Source organism: Alexandromys fortis, unplaced genomic scaffold, assembly GCF_014885135.2.
Source record: "Alexandromys fortis isolate MF-2015 unplaced genomic scaffold, M_Fortis_MF-2015_v1.1 scaffold_56, whole genome shotgun sequence".
In the NCBI taxonomy this organism is placed as follows: domain Eukaryota; kingdom Metazoa; phylum Chordata; class Mammalia; order Rodentia; family Cricetidae; genus Alexandromys; species Alexandromys fortis.
In genome coordinates this window covers 6,501,013-6,525,125 of record NW_026067935.1, presented here as the reverse complement: position 1 = coordinate 6,525,125, position 24,113 = coordinate 6,501,013, and the positions used below count along the sequence as shown (strand labels likewise).

Here is a 24,113-nt window from a genome sequence, read left to right as displayed (position 1 = left end):
TGCCAGCCTGCAAGCAAAAGCCAGAGGCAGCCCAGGCAACCCTGTGCCCTGGGAGCTTCCCAGTGAGGAAGGGGCCCAGAGGGAAGGAACCAGGAGCAAGACAAGGTGGAACCCAAAGGCCCAGGCATTGCATTTGGAAAGCTAGGCTGTACGCTCCTGGTCTGGACTTGGGTCGAATCTCAAGCCTGCTACTGGCCAGCTACGCGACTAAGTCTAACACCTGAGGCTTCAGCTCCCACGAGTAAGATGAAGTCCAATGGCCACAGCAGAGGCTGGGGCCAGTAAGCTTCCCTTCCCTCCCAGCTTTCTTCCCTAGAAGCAACGTGCAGTCCCTGCAACCCCAAAGCCCAAGCCCACCGATGAGTGTCCAGAAAGCAGAGTCCATAGGAAGTTAGGGAGGAAAGGAAAAGTCCCTGTACGGCCTGTCCTGTCTACTAGAGGCCTTCAAATAAAAGCACAGGTCAGAAGAGACATTGTCTAGGAAACAAAATGGACAAGAGGCAGGTGGGTTCAGAGGGACAAAGCCTGAGAAAACACATGGAAGCCAGTTTCTGGGTCACTGCTGCAGCTTGTGGACAACAGGGTGAGCAAGCGGCCCAGCCTTGGCTCTTTGAAGAGGCTAAAGGGTCACTGGGGTTCCCAGCTAGGAAGAAGTCACCTTCAAGTCAAAAATCCTCCCCACTCTGTCCCATATCTTATCTGTCACCTGGAACAGAGGGCCCAGAATGAACCCTGAGAGCAGATAGTAAGGAATCCCCTTGGTGTGCTCTGTGTGGAGCCACCAGCCGTTGCTACCAAGGACAGAAGACCTTGCCAATTACTGAAGCTATTTCCACCTGATCAATAGATGGCTGTCTATCACAGCAATCAGAAGGAGTTTTAAGGGAAGAAAGAAATGGTAAAGGCTCCATAGCCCTCCAACTTTAAAGACTGGGCAGTAAGAGAGGGCCACTGTAGAAGGCAGTTGGTCTTTACCTGTGGATCTGAGCAGCTCTGTCAATGTCTCCACCACAGGAAGAGGAATGATCAATTTGTCCACAGAAGGGAGTCAGGACCAGGACACACGTGCCAGCATCCTGCAGGGAGAAACCCAAAAGTAAAAGACATGAGCCAACTGAGCTCCTCATTATGCTATACCAATCAACATGGAAATTGCAGAGCCAGCCTCAGCCTGAGCAGTATCAGACTCACGGCCTTAGGGGAGCAAGAGAGTCAAAGGGGTGTGTATGGCAGAGAGGTATCCATTTCACAGATCCTGATGAATGCATTTGGGGAGGAAAGGCCTAACTCTGAACCAGTGATAGATATACCTCCACACTGTCCAGTTAGGAAAACCACACAGGGAGTGGGACTAATACGCCAGCACACCACTGCCTTCTTGTAAGTGACCAAAACTCTTGGCTTTCAGTCTAAGTGCTTCCTTTACTCAGGACCCGGTTAGGATTGGACAATGTCAGGCCGTGGGGTGGGGGTGGAGTAGGAACAGCTGGAAAACTAGGCAAAACAGAAAGGAGTCAGGAGACACTTGGCTGGATCCTCGGATGGAAGATGCAGGTGGCCTCCAGCTTTGCCAGTAATCCTCTAAGGCCCTTAGACACGTTAGAAACAGATGCCCACTTCTACCGAGTACCCATAGGCCAGAGCTAAGCTCACTAAACAAGATGAAAAAGAGAAATGAATTTTCAGTGAGTCCCAGGTCCAACTGGCCTTACAGACAACAGAATATCCACAAGGACCAATGAAGCCACTGCTCAGCCCAGGGCTGCCACAGAGCCTGAAACATGCCAGGTCCACATCACAGCTCAACACTAGTACTCATCTGTCAGACACATTGAGGAGCCCCACTTCCCTGTGCCTGTACCTAGGACTAGGAAGAGGCAGCTATCTAAGAGGCCCTCCAATGACCTCCCCTGCAATTCACCAGCAAGTTACAGACACAGGAATAATAATGTGTCAGGGACCAAGAGCCAAGTCTAGGGCAGTCCTAGTTCAAAGTCTGATGTCAGGCACCAGTAAGACACCAGTCCTGTCAGCGCAGTCTTGACAGAGGAGAGCACAAACCCAGGGGGCGTGTAATGGAGGCTAAGGATGACAAAGTGATCAACTGCAGTGAGCAGCACAGCCAGCAGGAGCCAGAGAGGGAAGGAGGGAATGGAATGTGCGGAGAGCTAGTGATGCACAGTGGTGGGAGGTGTGGCTGCAGGGAACAGCGGCTCTTCACACACCACCCACACTGCCCATCCTACACCCTAGGGAACACTTCTGGGCTGGCCTTCAAACAGGGGCGCCTTGGCAGTCCCGCTCTGACCCTCGTGCCCATGCACATAGCCTTATACTTTCCTGACCAGGTTCCCCACAGCACAGTGGGGGCAGCTGCTCAGGCCGCCCAGTTCACTCTACTTGCATCTGCTGCTGCAGCTCCCCAGCTCCACACAACCGTACCATCCTGATTCTTAGCTTCCACCGCCATACTTCTACAGCTATGAGATCACCATTTAGTGTCCCTACATTCCGAGGTAAGGGAAACTGTTGAGGGTTTGCAATGACAACACCTTGGTCACTGGTGTGCCAGTTTTGTCAAGCAAGCCCCACCATTCTATGTGACTAGCCCACCCATGGGTGAAAAGGTCAATGGTGACTCACACCCAGGAGACTAGGGGAAAGACGAGCCAAGAGTGGTGCAGTGGGTACTCATGCCCTGACGAAATCCACTGAAGATGTGTGATGCACGCGGCACTTGGTTAGTAGCAGGCCTCATGACAGTCGCCTGCAGAACAGAGCTCAGGCGTAGAGCCCTGTTAGAATGAAACAAAAATATGTCACGGGTCAACCCAAGTTCCTTTCAACAACCTGGAACATACACAGGGAGAATTAAAGCATCCTCCTTGCTGAAATCTGTTGCATGCCTGCTCCACACGTGGGTAGCCATGATTCCAGCAGCTGGGGTCTACACTCAGATAACACAGCATCTGCTGCTATTCCTAGGAGCAAGAATAAACGATTTTGCTACCTAAGTGTTAAACCTGAATCTCCAGAATACCCCTCAAAGATGCGGAGAATTGCAGGGGAGAGAAAAGAAAACCAAACCAAACCTGCTCGAGAGACAAGAACAGCAAGAGCTGAAATTACTTTCCTAAAAAGTTTTCGGATCCCCGTGCTGTTTCAGTCAGTGGAAGTGAATTGGTAAGCGAATCTTTCTCTATATGGTTTCCATTAATAGAATATCAGTCTCTCCTCATCCCCACTAAATAAATGTCAAACAAACACTTAAAACATACCAGGTTGGTGGGGCGCCAAGTAGCTCCCTTGCCCAGACATCCACAAGCCTCAAGCTGGCCCCAGCTGGCTGGAAACAACTACTGGTGGGTAGTGAGACTGAAGCCAGCGTTGCTGTCTCCACCTCCGTTGACATGGAGATTGAGGCAGGTGGCTCCAAAGCAAACTGTCCAGAGCCTTGGAATGCCACGGAGAAGCAGGGTCACCAATTTAAAAAATTTTACATATATCCTACAATGCCATGAAGCTCACTGTGGAAAGCAGTGATTATCATGAGTGCTTATTAGTCTATCTACAAGGCTGTGCAGCCATCATGCTATCTTAGTCTGCACATCTGTCACCCTTCAAAGCAACCCAAAACCCATGAGAGCCAATCCTCATTCTCTCCCCCTCCCCCAGCCCCTGGGGACCACTGATTTGCTTTCTGTCTATGTGGATTTGCCTATTTTAGACATGTTACATCACTGGAGTCATACCGTGTGCAGCCCTTTCACATCTGGCTTCTTTTCCTAGGGCTGTGTTTTCAGAGACTACATCAAGTGGCAGTATGCTATTCCTTTTTTTAATGTCTTAATTGTTAATGTAATTTTTTTGCAGTGCCCATGACTGAACTCAAAGTCTCACAAATGCCAGCCAAGCTCTCTGCCTTGGAAGCATATTCCCAGCTTACTTCATTCCTTCTCCTAACTGAGCAACACTCTGCTGGGTGGAGAGAACACGTTTTGCTTCTGCTCATCTGCCATTTGACATCTGGACAGTGCTGGCAATTGTGGAGAAGCGGCTGTGAACGCTTATGGACAATTTTTTGTGTGGACATGTTTCCAATCTTCTTTAATCTTTAAATAAAATATATAATTTAGTTTTCTTGTTTGTTGTTGCACTGGGTATTAAACCTAGGGCCTCATGCATACTAGGCAAATGCTTGCCACTGGGCTGTATCTCCAGGTCAATGTCAGTCGCTTAATTTACACCAGGAAAAAAATACATCCGCATTTTGAAAACTATGAAAACTCAACAGACAGATTGGGTACTGAGTGAGATGAGTTCCTCTCTTGGTCCTGCAGCCAGAACCTCCTTCTTCTACCCAGAGTGTTTTGGAGGAACTGGGCATCCCAATCAGGCCAGGGATAGTAAGTACACAGGACTAACTGAGTTCCATGTGAATGCTCTACTCTGGGCTGCACTCAGGGGACCAAGCTGCTCTCTGGGGGAGGACTGTAGACAGATGGACTCTGCAGTCCTCACCACACACAGGCTCTGAGACCTAGTGGGCTGCTGAGACTTTCTGGGACTTAGTTTTCTTATCTGAAAGGATGGACACTAGTACAGACATCACAAATCTACAAGAATGAGTCTGTGAGAACAACCACTTAGCATCTCCCTGGGCCTCTACCACTGCTACCACCACTACTTCCTAAACACATGGGTGCACACCAGACCCTAAGGTGGGGGCCCACCACACAGCCTCTTTTGGACAGTGGGGCTCAGGTATAGGGGCTGAGATCTATGCCCAGTTCCCTATATACCATTCCAGTTCTACCTTTTATCCCCACCCTTTTACATGGGTTCTCACTTATGTAACCCTGGCTGGCTTTGTACTCATTATATAGATGAGGCTAGCCACTAACTCACAGAGATTATTTTGCTTCTACCTCCCAAGTGCTGGGATTCAAGGTGGGTGTCACCACGCCACAGCTCTCTTTTGAGAACCAGGTCTATGTTCTCCATGAAACTAATTCCTGGCCCTTCACTGTGTTCCCCCAGAGATCAGGAAGAGCCTACCTCTGGGACCTCATGTTGGGGCAGGCTAGTTGAGCATCTCACTGCTTGGCTCTCGCAGCTCCATCTTAAGTATGTGCTCACCCACCACACTGCTCTGAAATTGAGCTGCTCTTTCTCAGGCCCAGCGTGCTGCAGACAGTAGGGACTCTCAAGACTTTCAGAGCAGAGAGCCCTCAAGTGCAGGCAGAAGCTTGAGAGGGGCCACTGGGAAGCCATGAGGAGCTCTTCTCCTCCCAGCTGGCGAGTGGTGAATGCAGAGCTGAAGCATGATGCCGTGAGCTGGGAAAGCAGTCAAGGAAAAGAGGCCCAGCAATGTTTCCTTGAGAGTGCAAGAGTTCACGGGGGAAAAACCCAGGACACACACACACAAAACACACACAAAGAATACATAGCAGAAAGAGAAATTCTTAGCCTGCAGCAGTTGGTAGAATTATGTAAAATCCCAAGCCCACAAAAATATCATTTGGATGATAAAAAGTTAAATTTAGCTAAGTACAGAGTGACTAATACTATGAGGGGAGGCAGCACCCCCAGTTGCCTGGAGCTGATTCAGCTGGCTTTTAGAAACTTCTGACAAGTAACCAGGGCCTGGTGCAGCACAGAATAACAGATTATGTAATGAGAGGCACAGCCTTCAGCAACACAAAACAGTGCCAGTAGAAGACTGTGGCCCTCTCCAAGAAGAACCACTGGGGGATGGCTAACACAATCCATCAAGACCCTGTCTCAGTGAGCCTACCCAGGGGACTCTGTGTGCTCCAAAGGCACCAGCCAGCAGTCCCAAAGCCCTTCCCCAGAGTGGTCATGACAGACTGCAACTTTAATGGCCTTCAAGACGTCAGCGCCTTGTGCTGCCCCCTTCCTTTGAATGGCCCTCTGACCTGGTTAACCAACAGAGTGTGTAGGAAGTGACAATGTGCCAGCTTTGAACCTCCATCTTGGGAAGCCTGGCTAAAAACTGAAGACAAGTATGCAAACAGGTGTGTGCCTTCCTAGATTCATGGCAGCACTCTATCCAACAGGCAGGTGGGAGGAGCTCCAGTATCCAAGGAGGGAGGTCCAGATAAGCAAATGTGGTCATCAATACAGTGCCCATCCATTGTAAAAAGGAAGGGAATTCAGATACATTCTACAGTCCCTGAAAACATTCTGCCAAGAGAATTGAGCCAGTCACAGAGAAAAAATATCATTCATTATAAGAGATAGCTAGGGTGGTCAGACTGCTAGAGAGGGAAAGCAGAATGGGGGTCCAGAGACTGAAAGGAGGGGAATAGGGAAACAGACAGACAGACGTGATCACACCGTGTTCCATGGGCCAACAGGTGCCAAGCAGTAACGATTTACTTTAACACCACTCTTTTTGCACACTTTAGAATAGTGTTTTGTTTATTTTTCTGGTTTTTCAAGACAGGATTTCTCTTGTATAACAGTCCTAGTTGTCCTGGAACTTGCTCTGTAGTCCAGGCTGGCCTCAAACTCACAAAGATCAGTCTGCCTCTGCCTCCTGAGTGCTGGAATTAAAGGCGTGCACCACCACTGCCCAGCACTGTACACTATAGAATTAAATGCTCAACTGCATGTTCTATATACACTATCACAATGGAAAAAAATTAGAAAAGAAAGATGGAATAAAGAGGCAGCCCAGAGTTTGTGCTCTGAGAAAGCAGCAGCCATGTTGGAAACCAGCTCCCTGGAGGTCACCTGGCACACGTAGGGAACCACTGCTGGTGCTCCTCTCCACTACCATAGTCTCTCTGTTACAGGAGTTGGGCCGGCTTGTAAGTGGGGCCTCCAGCCTAAGTCAAGCTGTTGCTGTTGACATGGGTGAGCAGGGGTGTCACCAGGTCCCGTGCAAATTGCATGAGAGGCTAACATGTGAGCAACAGACAACTGCGGTGTAGCTAAGGGTTTTGCAGACACTTCTGTCTCTGACAGGAGACTAGGGACGGCCTTTTGTCCTCTTCAGTCACAGGAGTCCCTAAGAGGGGCCAGGGCTTCAGTGAGACTCTCGGCATCCCAGCAGGGCAGGCTGAGCTCCCACAGCTGCACTGAAGCTGAAACTTCTCTAACGACCCGGTGGGGCGGCCAGGCCATCCGTTGACTGGCTCCAGCTCTTCGCTGCCATGCACTGCACTGTCTGCAGCGGGGACTTGGACACAACTGGAGAGTGACACTGGTGGGACTTACTATGAATAACGGGTGATCCTTAGAGTGGGTCTGAGACCAGAGTGCCAGCTGGAGATTGTGTGTCAGTCAGCTCCGTGTCTCTCACAGAAGGGAGTGCGGATGCATGCCTAAGACCCTCAGCAGACTCCAGGTGAGACCATGGGATTAGAGCATGCGCAGTACTGCACATTCTCCCTTCCCAGCCTCCACTACCAGCCAGCTGACTGACAGCTCCAGAGGAGAACCCCAATGGAGCCCCAGGGGATGGCAGAGCAATATGAAAGAACCACAGGTCCCTAGTGCACTGCATGGAAACCAGCATCCAATCCGATAATAATCAGGAATGACAATAAAGCTGGGCATGGGGATGAATGCTTGTAATGCTAGCTGAGAGGGTGAAGAGGATAGTAAAGCAACATGGTGAGCTGCCCACTCCACCCCCCCACACACACACACAACTTTACTGTAAAAAGCAACTAAGATTAGGTTGATCATTGATAATATCTATGTTGATAATCCAGGGAGATCTGACAAGAGAACAACTGGGCACATGGCAATCATAATATAAGCACATGATAGGAGCTTTATTCATGTTCTTCACTACTACCTGGTTTTAAAACCCTTATAGCATATGCTCACTCCATGAGATGAAAACAAGCATCTATACCTAGATTCCTAGTTGAGGACAATCTGCAATCAAATGAATGAAAAGAAAAACTTAGCTATCTGCTTCTTGGTAAACAAAACAAAGAGGGAAACAGCTGAGCCATAGTTCTTACAAGCTGGAAAGCAGTGGCTCCTGAGAAGGGAACCTTGTGCTGGTAAAGAGCTGATGGGAATATGGTCCTTTAGGGCCTGAGTATCTGGAGAGGAATAGCCAGAGACCACACTTGTCCGAAGCCTCCAGGGAGTCAGAGGTGGCCTTGCAGGCCTGCCTGTGGCCTGACTGGCTGTCAGGAGTGCCAGTCCTTATTTTTCATCCTTGCTAATGTCAGCACAACGGCCCTGTGGTAATGATGGGAAATATTTACATACCACACCACTGATGGATTGTGTGGACCATCTGGCTGCTGGATGTGTAAAGTATTGTCAAACACATGGCCCTTCCATGAAGACTGTGCTGAAGGACGGACCACAGGGACTGACGTGGCAGCCCACCACTTTCTCTACATGGAGAACCAGAGAGGCCATCTCCTATTTATGACTCTGTGGCCCCAGGAGGGTGGCTCCCACCCCTGGTGTAACTGAGCTCAGCATTTACGACAGTCAAGTTCCAGCTGAGGGCCTCTTCAGTTGTCAAGTGCTCCACACCAGGTTTCTGTGGCTAGCCAGCAGAATGACTGCAGGGGATGGACGTCTCAGAGCAAATCGATTTAGTTGTCTATCCGAAAGCATTTTCTGTCACTCTGCGGCATGGCTCAGGCTTTACAACTGCAGCAAGTGGAGGATGGAAGCCTTAGCCTTGCCCAGTGAGAATTTCTTCTCTGTTCTGTCCGGGCCTCTAATAAGTTCTAACTCCATACTGAACCTGTGTAGATTTTTTTTCTGGGTTGACGTCAAGTTTTTTTTTTTTTCTTTTTAAGTTTAGGGTGTTGGGTGGGTTGTTTTATTATTATTTTCTTAATTTTAGTAAAAGCAAAAAAGTTCTTTTCAGAGCCTGTTCTAAAGTAGCAATTTTCTTAATGAGGAGCACAAGCTTGCCACCCACGTGAGGAGGCTGTGTCGCTGCTGATCACAGCACCCCATGAATGTGGCAAGTCATGTTACCTCCCTGACACGCGGTCAGCTGGGGTTTACTTCCGTCACCAGCATGGGCTTCCCTGGGGTGTACTGGCCATGCTTCTTCACATCTGAGCCCAAAGCAAAACTTGCTCTGCCCACAATCTCAAGCGACTGTCACGAAGTCAGATGTGCTGGTATCCCATTATAGTCCCAGCACTTGGGAGGTTGAGACAGAAGAGAGGTCAAGGCCAGCCAGGGCTGCACAGTGAGTTCCCACAGTGAGCATACCCTATCTAGGGAGACACTGTCTCAAACAGAACAAAACAAAGAAACAAAAGGAAATTACTGTTTGAAGGAATAGAAAGATCTCCACAGCTGGTTCTGCTCTTCGGGACAGTCAAGAAACAGTGGACAGAGTCTTCATGTTCATTCTTAAAACATGGAAAGCTGACTCATTTCAGAACATCCACAAATAATAATGGTCTTAATGGAATATCATAAAATAAGCCCTAGGTGTGGTGGCTCATGCTTGTATTCCCAGCACTCCAGAGGCTGAGGCAAGAAGATCTCAAGTTCAAGGCCAGTCTGAGATAGAGAGTTCCAGGCTAGCCTGGAATAGAGCAACACCCTGTCTCAAAAATAAAGAAACAAACACTCCCAATAGGAGTGTTTAAACAATGAAAAAATAAATGACAGCTCTGACCGCCTCCCTCACCCTGGGGGTGGGGGAAACTATACAAGATTGGTGGCACCAGCTTCCTGAAATCTGTTTTGGCTATAAAATGACCATATTGTTCTAACTACTTCCTGGGTGCTGGGATAGGCTAACTCAGGCCAGGAATCTCTCTGTGTCCAAACACCCCAGGAAAGTTCACTGGTCTTCCCTTTGCTTTTCTCTTTGCAGTGGGTGAGGTCCACAAACCTCCCCTGTGGACAGAGGACCATTTCCAAAGTCAGAGCTCTTGCCAGAGGAATGGAGTCCTGCTCACATCTGGGACAATCCCTGTCCATCCTGAATGAGTGTTCAGCATCGAGGCTGAGTAGCACTGTCCCAGAGAACACATACAGTGCGGGGGAGGGCTTTCACTGACAGAACACCTAGTTCCTCAGCAGGGTGGGCAGCTCTGAAGGCCAACATAGGTCCAAGAAGCCTCTCCTTGCAGCTGAGAACCTTGATCCCAGCAGAGGGAAGCACCCATGAGATCCAAGCCACTGGGAGGTTCTAAACAAACACCTGCTTGGGCCAGCTGCATCTGGAAGAGCCAGGCAAATGCTCTTTTTACAAATGTTATCTGAGCCCCTCGGAAAACAGGAAAATCACAAGAAGGGCTAACCCAGGTCACTAGGAGCTTCACTTGTGTCAGGCTGGAGCCACACCTGCAGACATAGCAGAGCTAGGCAGCTTGCTTCCCTGTTAAGGCACAGGACTCAAGCCACAGAGGCCCTGGTGACCCAACCACTCTCTTTCTGGGTCACCTTCTTTGGCTCTGGTATCACTGACTTCTCTAGGGCTCCCAAACAAGACCCCAGGGAGAAAATGAGTTCCAGGGTTGGCTAAGCTCTCACCAACCAAGGTGGGCCAAGACCACCAGAGATAGCTCTCTGTGCTTCCTCTTTAGATCAGTCTTTGCTATTTCTTCCTGTCCATTTGGTCACAACAGGAGGGCACCAGTGAGCTGTGGCTTTTGCATGTGGTTTACACAGATGGGACGTTTACTGCATTGACCATTTTCAAGCATACAGAGCAGTGGCACTAAGTTCATTTATCATGTTGTGCAACCATCATTGCCAACACCCTCCGCTCTAGAGTCTCTTCATCCTCCAACCTGAACTTTGTCCTTATTAAACACAAACTAACCATCCACCCCTATCCCCGTCCCTTCTGTGAACTGTAGCACCTTGAAATGGCCTTATTTGGAAAATTGGTTTTAAGTTCACAGGTCTGTACAACCCAAGCTTGCTGAAGGTCCTCCTAGATACATATGGGCTCCCCTAAACATATTTCCTGAAAGAAAACTTTTATCAGGCCAGACCATTGGAGACCCAGAAAGCTCCAGGTGTTTCTTAGATACCCTGTGATGGACAAACTGACAGAGGAGAGGCAAGGTCAAGGAAGCCCCTCCCCTGACTCCCACTGGGAAGTCTTAAGACAAGGCTCCTGAGCATCAGGGTCTGTGTTGTGAACACAGGGGCCTACTGGGCAGGGCAGTTTTTTTGGCTGTGGCCTGCCTTCTGAGGTGGATTAAGTCTTTCCTCACCTGGGGTTTGAGGTTAAAAACCAACCGCTCACATTCACATGCCATATGCTGCAGTGCAGGTTTACACTGCTTTTGTGGAAGCAATCCAGCCACAACGGTCCCAGGCAGAAGGGAAACACCCCACTAACAGGTATCTGCAGGAGAACCCTGCTGTAGTGCCCTTGCTTCCCATCTTCGAGCACCACCCTGAACTCCAGCAACACCCATCCCCAGTAGGGCCCAACTGAGGAACACAAAGCCAGTTATTTGAGGAAGCTGGCAATGCCAAATGTACCAACAGGCGCTCCCTAAGCAGCTTACACTTCCATAAGTTCAAAATGCAGCGTGTAACAGCAGGCAGCTATTTCTGTTCTTTAAAACAATATATACTGACATATGAAGATAATGTCTTAGAAAGCACACACATATACATACTAACACATAAACAGACATACACACACATGCAACATGTAAACACAGTCAAACATACAATCAGATATATACATATAAACATGCATATATACACATACATGATAAGCACTCACAAACACACATATATACATAAACAAACATATTCATAAACATAAAAACACACATATACACATAGACATACACAAATAAGCATATATACAGCTATACACACACACAGCTATCATTGTCCCTGGAGAGAAAAACTAAGACATTGAAGACAAGGGTGGCAAGAAGTCTGGCATGTGCACACAGACCCTTCTCAAGTTGCTATCAGGTATGAAATGCATTGTTTATCCAACGAGTTTTAGGTAAAAAAAAAAATCACACATCAGGCCTTCCTGATTGTTTGATTATTTCTATAGAGTATAAATCACAGACATAATTAATCTTTAGTCACGTGCCATGCACCATTTTTTCAATGTTCTGCCATATGTTTTTTTAATGAATGAGTGAGCAAATGATTAATGAATAGTAAAGAAAAACATTGGTGAAAAGTTTTTTGCATACTAGAAAACTCTAAAGTTTTGAGTTGTTAGAGAAGGCAAGGTTAAAAACTGGGATGGATTATGAGACACGAATGAGATTCAGGATACTAAACGTGATGCATACCACAGATGGCGCAATTAATCAACCTTTACAGTGTCTGACTTTTAATAATCATCTTTAAACGCTGACATTTGATGCTTGTTTGGAAACAGCAGAACAAAGCTGGATGTGGGAGCACGTACCTGTAACCCCAGCGGTTGGGAGGTGGAAGCAGGAGGATCGAGAGCTGAAGACCAGGTTGTGCTATATAACAAGTTTGAGGCCAGCCTGAGATACATGAAACCCTGTCTCAACCCCCAGTCCCCATCTAGGAGGAGGAAGGAAGGAGGAAAGGGAGGAAAGGTGAGGGAATGGGAATGGGGAGGGGACAAAATGCAAATAAAATAATGAGTGGCTCAGATAACTTTAAAATACACTTTTGTAACAAATGAACTAATTCTGCAAACCTCATTCAATGATCCAAAAGAACTAAAAACAACCACCAAACTCTCCCATAAGTTGACTCAATTCTGGGGGCTCTCCCAGGACTAATGAGTGCCTAGCTGGAGAAGTCCTGCATATTTACCTCCAACTCTGTCCACTCTGTCCTACTCACAGGCTGGCCAAGGAGGATGGCAGCAGTCACCATATGGATTTGGAGAAAAGCTATGGTACAGGACCTCAGTCTATGGCACTCATACTAGCTCCCTGGGGAGGCAACAAGCCTATTCTGAAGAAACAATGTGGAAGTGGGAAATCACAAAACCAAAGAAAAGAACTAGGGAGGAGGCAAGGCCATGGAGAAAGGAAGCACGGGATCCCAACGGCATCAGTCTGATAGCCCTAGAGGGTGAACAGCCTAGCCTGTGATGAGGGAACAACATCTATCACCCCACAGCTTCCTTCAGTCACATGATTCAGCCATCGACTGAACTACTCCAGTGGTCCCTACTAATTAAAAGACAGGCAAGAAATGCTTTTGAGAAAGGTAAGAAAAATAGTCAGGAAATGTGATGGACTGGCTGGCAAGGTACTTCGTGCAGATGACGCCAGGGCAGCAGCTGAGCTGTTTGCTAGCAGGAGGTAATAATTTACCCTGCTCATCTCACCTGGCTCACCCAGAGACACTGTACAACTTTCCAGTCTACACAGTGGCACTGGGATGCTAAGGCTGGGACCTCAAAGCCAAGGGGGCATTCTGGGATAGAGCGTGGTTCATCTTTCCCAGAATTGCATTCATCATTCATCCAGGACTGAGATAACAGACATCTGGCTTCTGTAATGATGACTTAATGGGGCACAAATATGTTCTGGAACATTCTGGGAGACTCATCAGAACAACACCTTTGGGAGATCTGGAGCACTCTGCAATATACCCTGCACATTACTGCCCCTCTCTCCCGAGATACTGCATCCCAGGGAGGAAGCTGCCTGAACTGACCAAGTGTCATGCTTATTCACTGGAAAATGGGGCTCCCATTTCCTGACACCCGAGCAAACAGACATCAGAGGGTTCTTCCCCACCAAAGTCACCACCCGGCTTCTGCTGACACCCTGGAAGGTGATGCAGCTGCTTACTTATCTGGCTGCCATAGTGTCTGGTACGGTACTGCTAGTCATTTCCCAGTTTATCTACTTTACAAACCTAAGACAAATGGATCTGCTCAAAACATCGATTTTTAAATAATTTTTAAATCTGCCTAAGAGTTATATGTACTTCTCTGTTCCAGACCATCGTACTGCTTGAATCTAGATCAGTCACTAAAGAGAAAAGGGTGTTTGCCTCGAAACAACATTTATAGACATTTGTGTCTCTGCACTTGGCCCTGTCTGTCTTGCTGCAATGCCCAGAGCAGCGGTTCCTCAGGCCTGCTTTGGAATCTGCACGAGAACTTTTGGCTGGCTCATAAGGGGGAGTGATATTATCACGCAGTTTCTGCCTTTCAGAGTAAAAACCATAAACTTCATCAAATGCCTCGCTGTCACTTACCCAAATCATCTTCGTGGTTTTGGCACACACACCCCCTTTTTTCATCTGGTAGGTCACCTAGTATTTAATCATCTTTTATGTTTACAAGGCTGTAACAACCCCTGGGCTGGACGTCCTACCTGGGGAATGTGGAGAGATGTGAAGAAGAGATCCTGCCAGTGTTAGAGAGCCAGAGGAAGGGGGGCAGGGAAACCACAGCAGGCGCACAAACCTGCACACGCCTGCACACCACGGGGACAGCCAGCTAGCCCTTGAGAGTCGATGCACCATACCCAGGGCACAGTGAGGATCCTACACACATATCAAGCTGGCTACAGCGGGATTCCTGCAGGAGGTGGCACATGGGCAAAGAGGCGAGAATGACAGCCTCTGGACTGGAGTCCAGTCTCATAAGCCCCAAGGCATACTTCTTGTCTACAATTTTCTCAGCTGGAAAACTGGAAGTAATTACAAACCAAAGAGACAGGGGGCAGCAACCAGCCAAACTCCATTTGTGGGCTGATGCTGAGCCATTCTGATCTACCTCTTGACTCCAAAGGGAAGGGAAGAGGAATCAGAAAGACTGAGGTTATGAGCAGAAAGGAAAAGAACCCCCCACAAGCCATGATCCTCTAAAACAAGTATCGGCTTTTCTAGAAAAGGGGCTGAGTCTGAAAGTGGTCATTATGCTAGGTTCAGAGCAGAGGGGCAGGAGACCACCCCACCTTATTCCCAGTCAGGAGAGATGTTCCTGCATACGCACACAATGAACAACTATGCAGGGATGTCTGCTCACGCTCATTTGGTCCTTCATCTGACAACTCACCCCAAGTTCACGTTCTCACAAACACTGCTTTGGACACAGGATCTTCGAAGACATAATTAGTTAAGGTGAGGTCACAGTGAAGTAGGATGGGTCCTAATCAAGTGTAACTGGATTTAGTCCCTATAAGAAAACAGTTGCTGGGCAATGGTAATGCATGTCTTTAATCCCAGCACTTGGGAGGCAGAGGCAGATCCTCCCTGTAGCTTCAAGGGCACAGCTCATCCAGCATTCAGACTTCTGACTGTGTGGAATGGATTCTGGCTGTTAGAAGTCACCTAATTCTTAGTACTTAGTTATGATGTCCTGAGATACTACCAAAAAGACACAAGAGAGAGACTACAAAAAGACACATGTGGTGGTGGCACATGCCTGTAATCCCAGCACTTGGGATTTCAGTGAGTTCAAGGCCAGCCTGGTCTACAGAGTGAGTTCCAGGACAGCCAGGGCTACACAGAGAAACCCTGTCTTGAAAACAACAACAACAACAAAAATACAAGAGAGATTAGCCTCTGTAGTTCGCCCTTTAGGGGCTTTAAGAGACAGCATCTGGTTCCACATGGTCACCCATCCCCTGCCATGACCAATGGTCCTCTCTTTGCTGCCAGTCTTATCTTCCCTCGACTTGGGGTTCTAATGAGAAAAGAAGACTCAGTTGACTCTCATCACTTACAGAAAGATTGGTGGCCTGGGTATGCCCAGCTGGCTACTTGCACACTTGCTCCTTGAAGCCTTAGGCCCAGCCAGAAGCAGGAAAGAACACAAAGATTCTGAGGAAGCACAAGACCCCGCTCAAGATTCCTCAGTAGGTCTGCATCAAGATTCCCAGTGGGTCTGCAACAAGATCCCCCAATAGGTCTGCAGTAAGATTCCCCAGTAGGTCCTCAGCAAGGTCCCCCAGTAGGTCTGCAGTAAGATTCCCCAAGCTGTCTATATCACCCACATCCAATGTCCCAGCCAGCATCCTGTGCCCCCAGCAGTGCTATCTCCCACCCACTCTGCAGCTGGGGACCCAGGCAGGGACCGTGGGCAGCTGGCATCTGCTCTTTGAAAAGGTATTTATCTTTCCACTTGCAGAGAGCAAATGAGAGCCATAAAAGGACATGCCCGATGTCAGGTGCAGAAGTGCTCCACAGAGGCAGATGTTGTTCACACGTGCACGAGGCTGTTAACTGCCAGGACTGCCCTTGCAGAAGAACCTGGGGCCCTGCTGTGCAGGAGGTCTCAGGCAGACCACAGATGTGAACACTGTCCCCAGGCCTCCATAAACACAGTGAGGCATCATCTAGTCCATGAGCACTAGCCAAGCCCACAAGCTTGAGATTTCTATTTGCTCTCTCTCTCTTTCTTTCGCCAACTGACCATTTCAGTTTACAGTCCACCAGAGCTTACTGCAAGCACAAGGTTGTGCAGCCACTGCTGCTACACTAGAGCATTTCATCATCCCACCGAACAACAGCTCCCAGCTCCCTCCGTACCAAGCCCTGCTAACTGCCATTCTCCTTTCCACGTCTAGTCTGGGGGCTGATGGTGAGTGACATCACAGGGTACTGACCTCATGTGGCTCTCTGTCCTCTTTCACCTAGCAGAGACTTTCAAAGCTTCATCCCTGTGGTGTGTTAACACTTCATTTCTTTTTATGGCTAAATGCTCCACTGTATGCACGGACCATGTCTGTTTACCTGGTGCTGGACGTCTGAGCTGTTCTACCTTTCAGCTCTGACCTACAGTCCTGCTGTGAGCACTGGAAAGAAGTTGCAGCCTTTGCTTTTACTTCTCTCAAGGGGCAGACTATGCAGTGGGCCTACTGGGCATGCGGTAACTGCAGATAGCTATCTGAGGGGCTGCTGGACTGTTCTCCACGGTTGCTGCAGCATTTTACATCCCACCAGCCCCTCCACATCCTCTCTAACACTTGTTTTTACTCTCTTTTTAAAGGTTTAAGATCACAGACAAGTCCAAGACTCTGAACAGATACAGCCCACAGGATGTGACTCTGTGGCCTACAGTGGCCAGGTATCCACTTTAGACCGGTAACACTCAGCACAGGACAATGTTGGTGCAGTAGGAGGATTCATTTCAGGTTCCTGTGTTAGGGCTCACTGGCTGTGTGACTCTGGACAAACACTTTAACCTCTCTGAGTGTCAGTTAGTCCCACTGTGGGAAAGGAGTTCATGTGGCAAGTGTCACATTCCACTGGAGCAGGGCTGTGACTGACGCTAGAGTCTTGTTAAAAGTCTACAGGATGAGGCTGTTTCCTCCTTCCCTGCACTTCCTTTTACGACAAGTGTGAAAAGGGTTAGAATATTTTCTCTTCAATTCTTCTCTCTGCCTTCAGATGGAAATGACAAAATAAAAGAAAAACAGAGTAGGGGAATCTAGATGTTCTCCTGAGGACAACCTTAGCAACACACATACACACATACATACACGCTCACGCTCTCACACACAGCCCTATGACACTCATCCCTCCCCATAAACTCAGTTTCCCCAATCATGTCACCAGATCCAAGCAGGTAGGGTATGGATCCTTATTGTAAAGACATGAAGATATAAAGAGGTAAAGTGACCCCCAAATTCAGACGGCACCCCTCTTATGGGGGGGGTCCCTACTCTCCTAGATAAGTCCAACCAATACAAGAGACAGCTGCGGGCACTGCCTACACTCAGGCCACACCCCAGAGACAGCCCTGCTGCCATTACTCTGTCCCTGTCTATGGGGTGCAAGTGCTTTCCTTCTCTCTCCATCCCCCTTCCTGAGAGAGAGAGAGAGAGAGAGAGAGAGAGAGAGAGAGAGAGAGAGAGAATGCTCATGCAGACTAAGGTTCTGACTGAGAAGTCCCAGGAGGAAGCAGGACCCTCTGTCCTTACTGCTAGTGGAGGCATGCATCCATAGGTCACCAGCCAGTATCTCCAAAGTGACAGAGTGACAGGCAGTGAGGCTAAAATAGAACCTCCACCTGATGACAGCCCTGTCTGTTAAGCTGCGTGGGATTCTGAAAAGCTTGGAGACCAAGATATCAATAAGAGTGGCCCTTAGGCCATTAGAAGGGTCACAGTACACTCAGCTCATCTAGGACAGGAGCTCAGGTAAGGTCCTGAGCTAATGGGCTCTGTGTGGGTGGCCCCTGAAGGCCTGCAGTCACCAAAGTTCTCCCTCTTGTGCAGGCACACTCCCCTTCCCAGCAGGCCAGCTAAAGGAGCTCCTCTCAGCCTTGACAATGAACGCACTCTCTCCCCAGCGGCACTCTGACAGGCTTCTCACCCAACACTGCTCACACAATGCTCAAGTCAGATCCCACCTGACACGGCTCACACAATGCTCAGGTCAGATCCCACCCGACATAGTTCACACAATGTTCAAGTCAGATACCACCTGAAAGGATGCCCAGCAAGCTACTTAGCAGGTAACCCCAAATCTGCTCAACCTCAAAATGGGTGCATGAGTTGGTAAGCTGTCTTAAGTAATAGGTCAGTGCAGAGTTCAGTGCCAGGGGGCCAGCATCTGAGATAGGAGGCGTGGAACTTGAGGACACGCCCTTCTCCTTGGCTTCAGCTTTCTCTTCTCTACAATAGGCTGACTTCAAGAGTAGCTGTGTGGTAAACTGACAGCATGGTGTAAAGCAAACACCACGAAAAGCACACAGTACCACGCTCGGCGGGACTGAAAGAAGGTATGCTGCAGTAGTGGGCTAGCCTGGAAACCTCTGTGACGGACATTCCCACATGAAGCAGCTGTTTGTGTGGTGTCACTGGACACCGCCACATCAGTCAGCACCTCACACGCAGGAGACTTCAGAGGTGAAAGAGAGACGTGCAGGAAGAGCATAAGACCTTTGCAAGTGACAGGAACACACCAGCAAACCAACAAACCAAACAGGGGTGGGTATAAAGTTCATCAGTACGATGCTTGCCTAGCATGACCGGGGCCCTTCTCAGTCCTCAGCACTGTGGAGAAGGAAAGTTTCTTTTTAAATGTGTATAACCAGGGAATACAACTTTTCATTTATGTATTCTAAAGCTAGTTGGTTATTTAAAGCCATTTTATTTATTTATTTATTAAGCTTTAATTTTATCTTATGTGTATGAGTCTTTGGCCTAAATGTATGTCTACGCACTATGTGCATGCCTGGTGTGCTCAGAGGCTAGGAGAGGGCATCAGATCTGGGCCTGGAGTTACAGGTGCTTACAAGTCACCATGTGGGCTCGAGGAATTAAACCTTGGTCCTCTGGAAGAACAACCAGTACTCTTACTGCTGAGCTCTCTCTCCAGCCCGATTTAAAGCCTTTTTTAAGTGACTGAAAATATTCTTAGAGTGAGGCTACTTCACAAGGGTTCTGCTCCTTAGATTGTCATACGAGTGATATGTTATAGACTTCAGGTTCTACGCCATCAAAGCGTTCTGCCTGTTATGAACGCCTCTCCATCACCCCCATCCCACCCCCTACCTACAACCACCATTCTGCTCTGCCCCCCCCCCCCCCGCCTGGCCTCTCTCAGTGCCTAGCCTTGGTGGAATCATGCAGCCCCTTAGCACAGCAACCTCAAGATTCACCTGCACTGTCCTATATTGCGGGTCTCTCTGAAATAGACGTGCTTCATCTAGTGACAGACTTTGTAAAACCATCTGACTTTTAAATAATCTTTGTTGCCGGGGCGGTGGTGGCGCACGCCTTTAATCCCAGCACTCAGGAGGCAGAGGCAGGCGGATCTCTGGGAGCTCGAGGCCAGCCTGGTCTACAGAGCTAGTTCCAGGACAGGCTCCAAAGCTACAGAGAAACCCTGTCTTGAAAAACCAAAAACAAAATAAAAAAATAAACAAAATAAATAGTTTTTGTTAACTTACCATGAACATATACTACTTGGATTTATTTTAATTGTGTGTCGGGGGCAGGGGGGGAGGTAAATGTAGGTAAAACACAAGTGTAGGTGTTCAAGGAGGCAGAGGTGGCTGATTCTCCTGCCATACCTGATATGGATGCTGAGAATCGATGCTCTTAACCACTAACCATCTCTCCTGCCTGAAAGCTTTTAAAACTAGGAAAAGAAATACAAATGTAACCTAGGACCTAAGAAAGGCCACTTGCTCCTCTCTCTTGGATGCATCTTCCCTCAAGCTCGACCTGCACTACTGTGTGACTTTGAACAGAGCTGCCCTCCCAGCTTCTCTGCAGTCTCTAACATGGATTCCTAGCATGACTATGCTATGGCAAATCTACAACAGCCTTAAAATTCTTCAGTAGAGCATGGTGAATACAACTAGCCATTTCTCATGGTTTGAGTTAATCATTAAGTACCCTTAATCATGAATGGGAGACACAACAGGCCTCACTGACCACTGATAATGGACTTCCCAAGTTACTTGCTCCTCAGGCACATTGTAACACCAAAACCGGGTGTTACAATTGGAGGCCCCAGCGAGATGATCATCTTCGGCAACTAGACCCATCTGCGAGATCGGGAAGTAGGGAATCCCTGAGAGGTCGCCCTCGGGAAGACTGGCCAGCAAGGTAAGAAATTGTGTGGCGAGGGTGAATTGGTTATGGGTGCAAGTTATTCTGTTCCTGTGTTGGAGGGCCGGTTAACAGGCCAGTTGTTAGGTCTTTTGGAAAATAGAGGCACCGGTATTAAAGTTGAGACAGCAGTAGAGACCATTAAGACAGTTTTAAAGTTTAGTCCCTGGTTCCTACATGCAGGAGGTTTTAATATTACTGATTGGGATCAGGTAAAGGCTGATCTTCAAGATGCTCTGAAAGAGCGAGGGCCACATGAAGTCCCCATGGCGATATTTTCACTATGGCGCTTGGTCAGAGATGCTCTTCTTAGTGATGATGTTAGAGTCAAAGAGCAATTGAAATGTTTAAACAAAACCCTTGAGGAGATTCAGGAAGTAAAATCTCTAAGTTCTATTAAGAGTTTTGAGGAAGTTTTAGGAACAGGTAGTATTAGTAAGAATATAGAAGAAGAAGAAGAAAATTTAGAAAAGGAGATCGCACTGATAAAAAAGAAGTTAGAGAAAGAGGAAAGAAAGGAAGCGAACGGAGATGTCTCCATGAGACCTCCTCCGCAAAATCCTGGTACTACTGCTTCTGCCCCTATAGACTTAGAGGCAGAAATCTGAGAGATCCGGGAGAGGTTAAATAAGCTAAGTAAAAAGAAGCAAATTGAGAAACAGATTTATCCTGTTGTGGAAAAAATTGATCAGCAGGGACAGAGAGCCAGGCAGCATAATCTCCTATCGAATGACCCTGGTCTCTGTCTCTTGTGTTCAATCTCCAGGCCCTTGCCCGGACTCGCATTCAGTACAGCTGCGCGCGAACTGTACCGAGGGTGTAACACCAAAACCGGGTGTTACAGCACATGAAAAGTTAATTAGTGTAATGAAAGCAAGTGTGAGTTTGGGAATTCCAGACTTACTTCCTGTTCTCACTCAGCCACCCTGGAGGCTGGTGATGTCATGTCATTCTCCTGGTTACCTTTCCTGGAGTACCAAAGGACAGGGACCCAGAGGTTATGTGCCCCTGTTGTTCCCTATCATTATCTAGTGGGAATCGAGAGCTAGGCACCTGCCTCTTTCTGCACCTGCTCCAAGTCCTCAATAAGGGAAGGAGGCTTCTGAGGTCCAAGTCACAGGTGAGCCCCTCCAGAATGCCCCGGCCGTTAGACTGAGACCTGCCAACAGTCAGACATGTGACCTGAAAACCCAGTATACACCCTCATGGACCATCTCCTGCCCAACATCCTCAGAGGTGAATGCAGACGCCAAGGCACAGGGAGGTGTGATTACCAAAGACCACCCCACCTTTGGCTTTCAGCCACCTGGTCCAGTATCATTTTTCAACTAGAAGCGAACCAAAGTCAAAACTTCCCTGACCCAGAAGGAGAGAGAGCACAAGCAAGGAACTCAGGACCGCGAGGGGTGCACCCATACACTGAGACAATGGGGATGTTCTATCGGGAACTCACCAAGGCCAGCTGGCCTGGGTCTGAAAAAGCCTGGGTCAAAACCAGTCTCGCTGAACATAGCGGACAAGGAGGACTACTGAGACCTCAAGAACAATGGCAACGGGTTTTTGATTCTACTGGACCTATTGGTTTCGTGGGAGCCTAGGCAGTTTCGTGGATGCTCACCTTACTAGACCTGGATGGAGGTGGGTGGTCCTTGGACTTCCCACAGGGCAGGGAACCCTGATTGCTTTTTGGGCTGACGAGGGAGGGGGACTTGATTGGGGGAGGGGGAGGGAAAGGGGAGGCGGCGGTGGGGAAGAGACAGAAATCTTTAATAAATAAATAAATTAATTAAAAAAAAAAAACTTCCCTGACCCAGAAACAACCAAACAAAATGTAGCCTATCCTCGCAATTCCATTCTCCCCTAAAAGGCAGGCAGCCATGACACCAAGTGAGGTATGAGGCCACCGATACAATATCCATACAGAATTAAATCCATAACAGCAGGAAGTAGAAGAATGCTTGCCAGGGGCTGAGGAGGAGGAGGGAAATATTTAACAGAGACAGAGTTTCCGCAGGGGAAGATGCAAGAGTTCTGTGGATGGATGGTGGGGATGGGTGCACAGCCACCTAGTATACTTAAGGCTTTAAACTACACTCAAAACTGTCTAAATGATGGACTCTATGCTGTGTGTATTCTATTACAGGCAAAAAGGAATGACATATGTACAACCTGAGGGCGCTAAAAACATGATGCTGAGTGACAAAGATGCCAGACAAAGGTCACACACGGGACTCTGTTTACAGAAGATGTCCAGAATAGGTGACTATGGAAACAAAAGCCCGTTCGTTGTTGCCAAGGGGCTGGAAGAGGATGGGAACTGCCAATTGGTATGGGGTACCCTTTTTGAGGGGTAGAGTGTTCTAGAATGAGAAAGAGGATAGATGCATGCCACTGTGAAAGTTAAATGCCACCAAGTTGTACAATTCAGAAGTGTTTCGCTTTTCAGACTCTGAACGCTACCATGCTTCGTCACATGGCTTTCCCTGGAGCAATGTAAAGAGACATCCATTCTCCCCACACAGAGAGGGTGCCAAAGGACTCCACGCAATCCAGCTCAGTGAACCAATGCAACACTAGGTTATTTACAAGATCGTGGGTGACTCAAAGGCAGCACCAGTGAGAAGGTCCCCCAGGCAGCGATGCCACTGGAGTCACACTTGCCGCATGGACAACTCATGAAAGGGCACACCGTGGAAAAGTCTCAATGGACAGAGGGTGGCAGCTACCCCAATAAGAGCACCACCTCCCCCAAGTTAACTTTCCACTGGAGAGGGACCTGTGATGACCCTTGAAGGCTTGCGAACACCGTAAACAGCAGTACACCCTGGGCCTCCCCACTCCCTGAATAAGGGAAAATAAGTAGCTCTGATCTCAGAAAAATCTACCGTCTTTTATTAGACTTGATCACTGTGTCGGGACCCAGTAGTGATCAAGTCCAATGAAAGACTGTAGTTACACAACACACCTGAGTAACAAAGAGGACACCCTCACACTGCCATACTCTCCATGTGCATGTGTGGAAGGTGACTACTGCCTCTCTTCTGTTTTCTCCCAGGCCCTTTCTTGAGCTCTAAGCAGCACTGCCCTATGCTAGATCCCACTCCACCTTCTCTGTGTCCAAGGCTGGATCCTGGATTGTTTTAAGTGCTCTGTCAAGATATAAGTGGAAAAAAGAGGAAGCTGGCAATTTACAGTTTGGGAGGGGAGAACAGGTGCGGCCCAGTCCCAAGACCCTAGTGTGGCTTTCTTTCCAGGGGTCCTCACGGCCTCTGTTTCTCCATGCATAACTTGCTACTCTAACAACCCCTAATAGGTCCCCCAAGATGTCACTCAGAGATTTAACTAGACCTCTTCTCCAAGTTCAGAACCAGCCCTGGCACTCTGGGGGGAACTCCAAGAGTAATAAATCAGCCTGTCCTATCTAACTGGACACTTAGGCCCCAAGAGCTAAACCAAGAGGCCAGCAATGCAAGTGTGACTTTGGATGGTCAGGAAAGCCTCAACAGAGTGTCTGCACCCTAAACAGGTTCTGTGCTCTAAACTCCCTGCCTGGGCAGCCAGGGAAACATCCAACTCCTGCCCAAGGGGCCTGTCTTCATTTGCTTTCTATTGCTGTGATATTGATAT

At 48.3% G+C, this 24,113-nt stretch overlaps 1 protein-coding gene across 13 annotated transcripts in view; it reads right to left on the bottom strand.

The window, feature by feature from the left end:
- Positions 1-24,113, bottom strand: part of Pitpnm2 (phosphatidylinositol transfer protein membrane associated 2) — a 139,433-nt gene that overhangs the window by 105,492 nt on the left and 9,828 nt on the right. For all 13 annotated transcript variants that reach the window (XM_050146338.1, XM_050146341.1, XM_050146350.1 and 10 more), the window contains exon 2: positions 976-1,076. The gene's annotated coding sequence lies outside the window, so the exon portion shown is untranslated. The remainder of the gene's footprint in view (positions 1-975; positions 1,077-24,113) is intronic.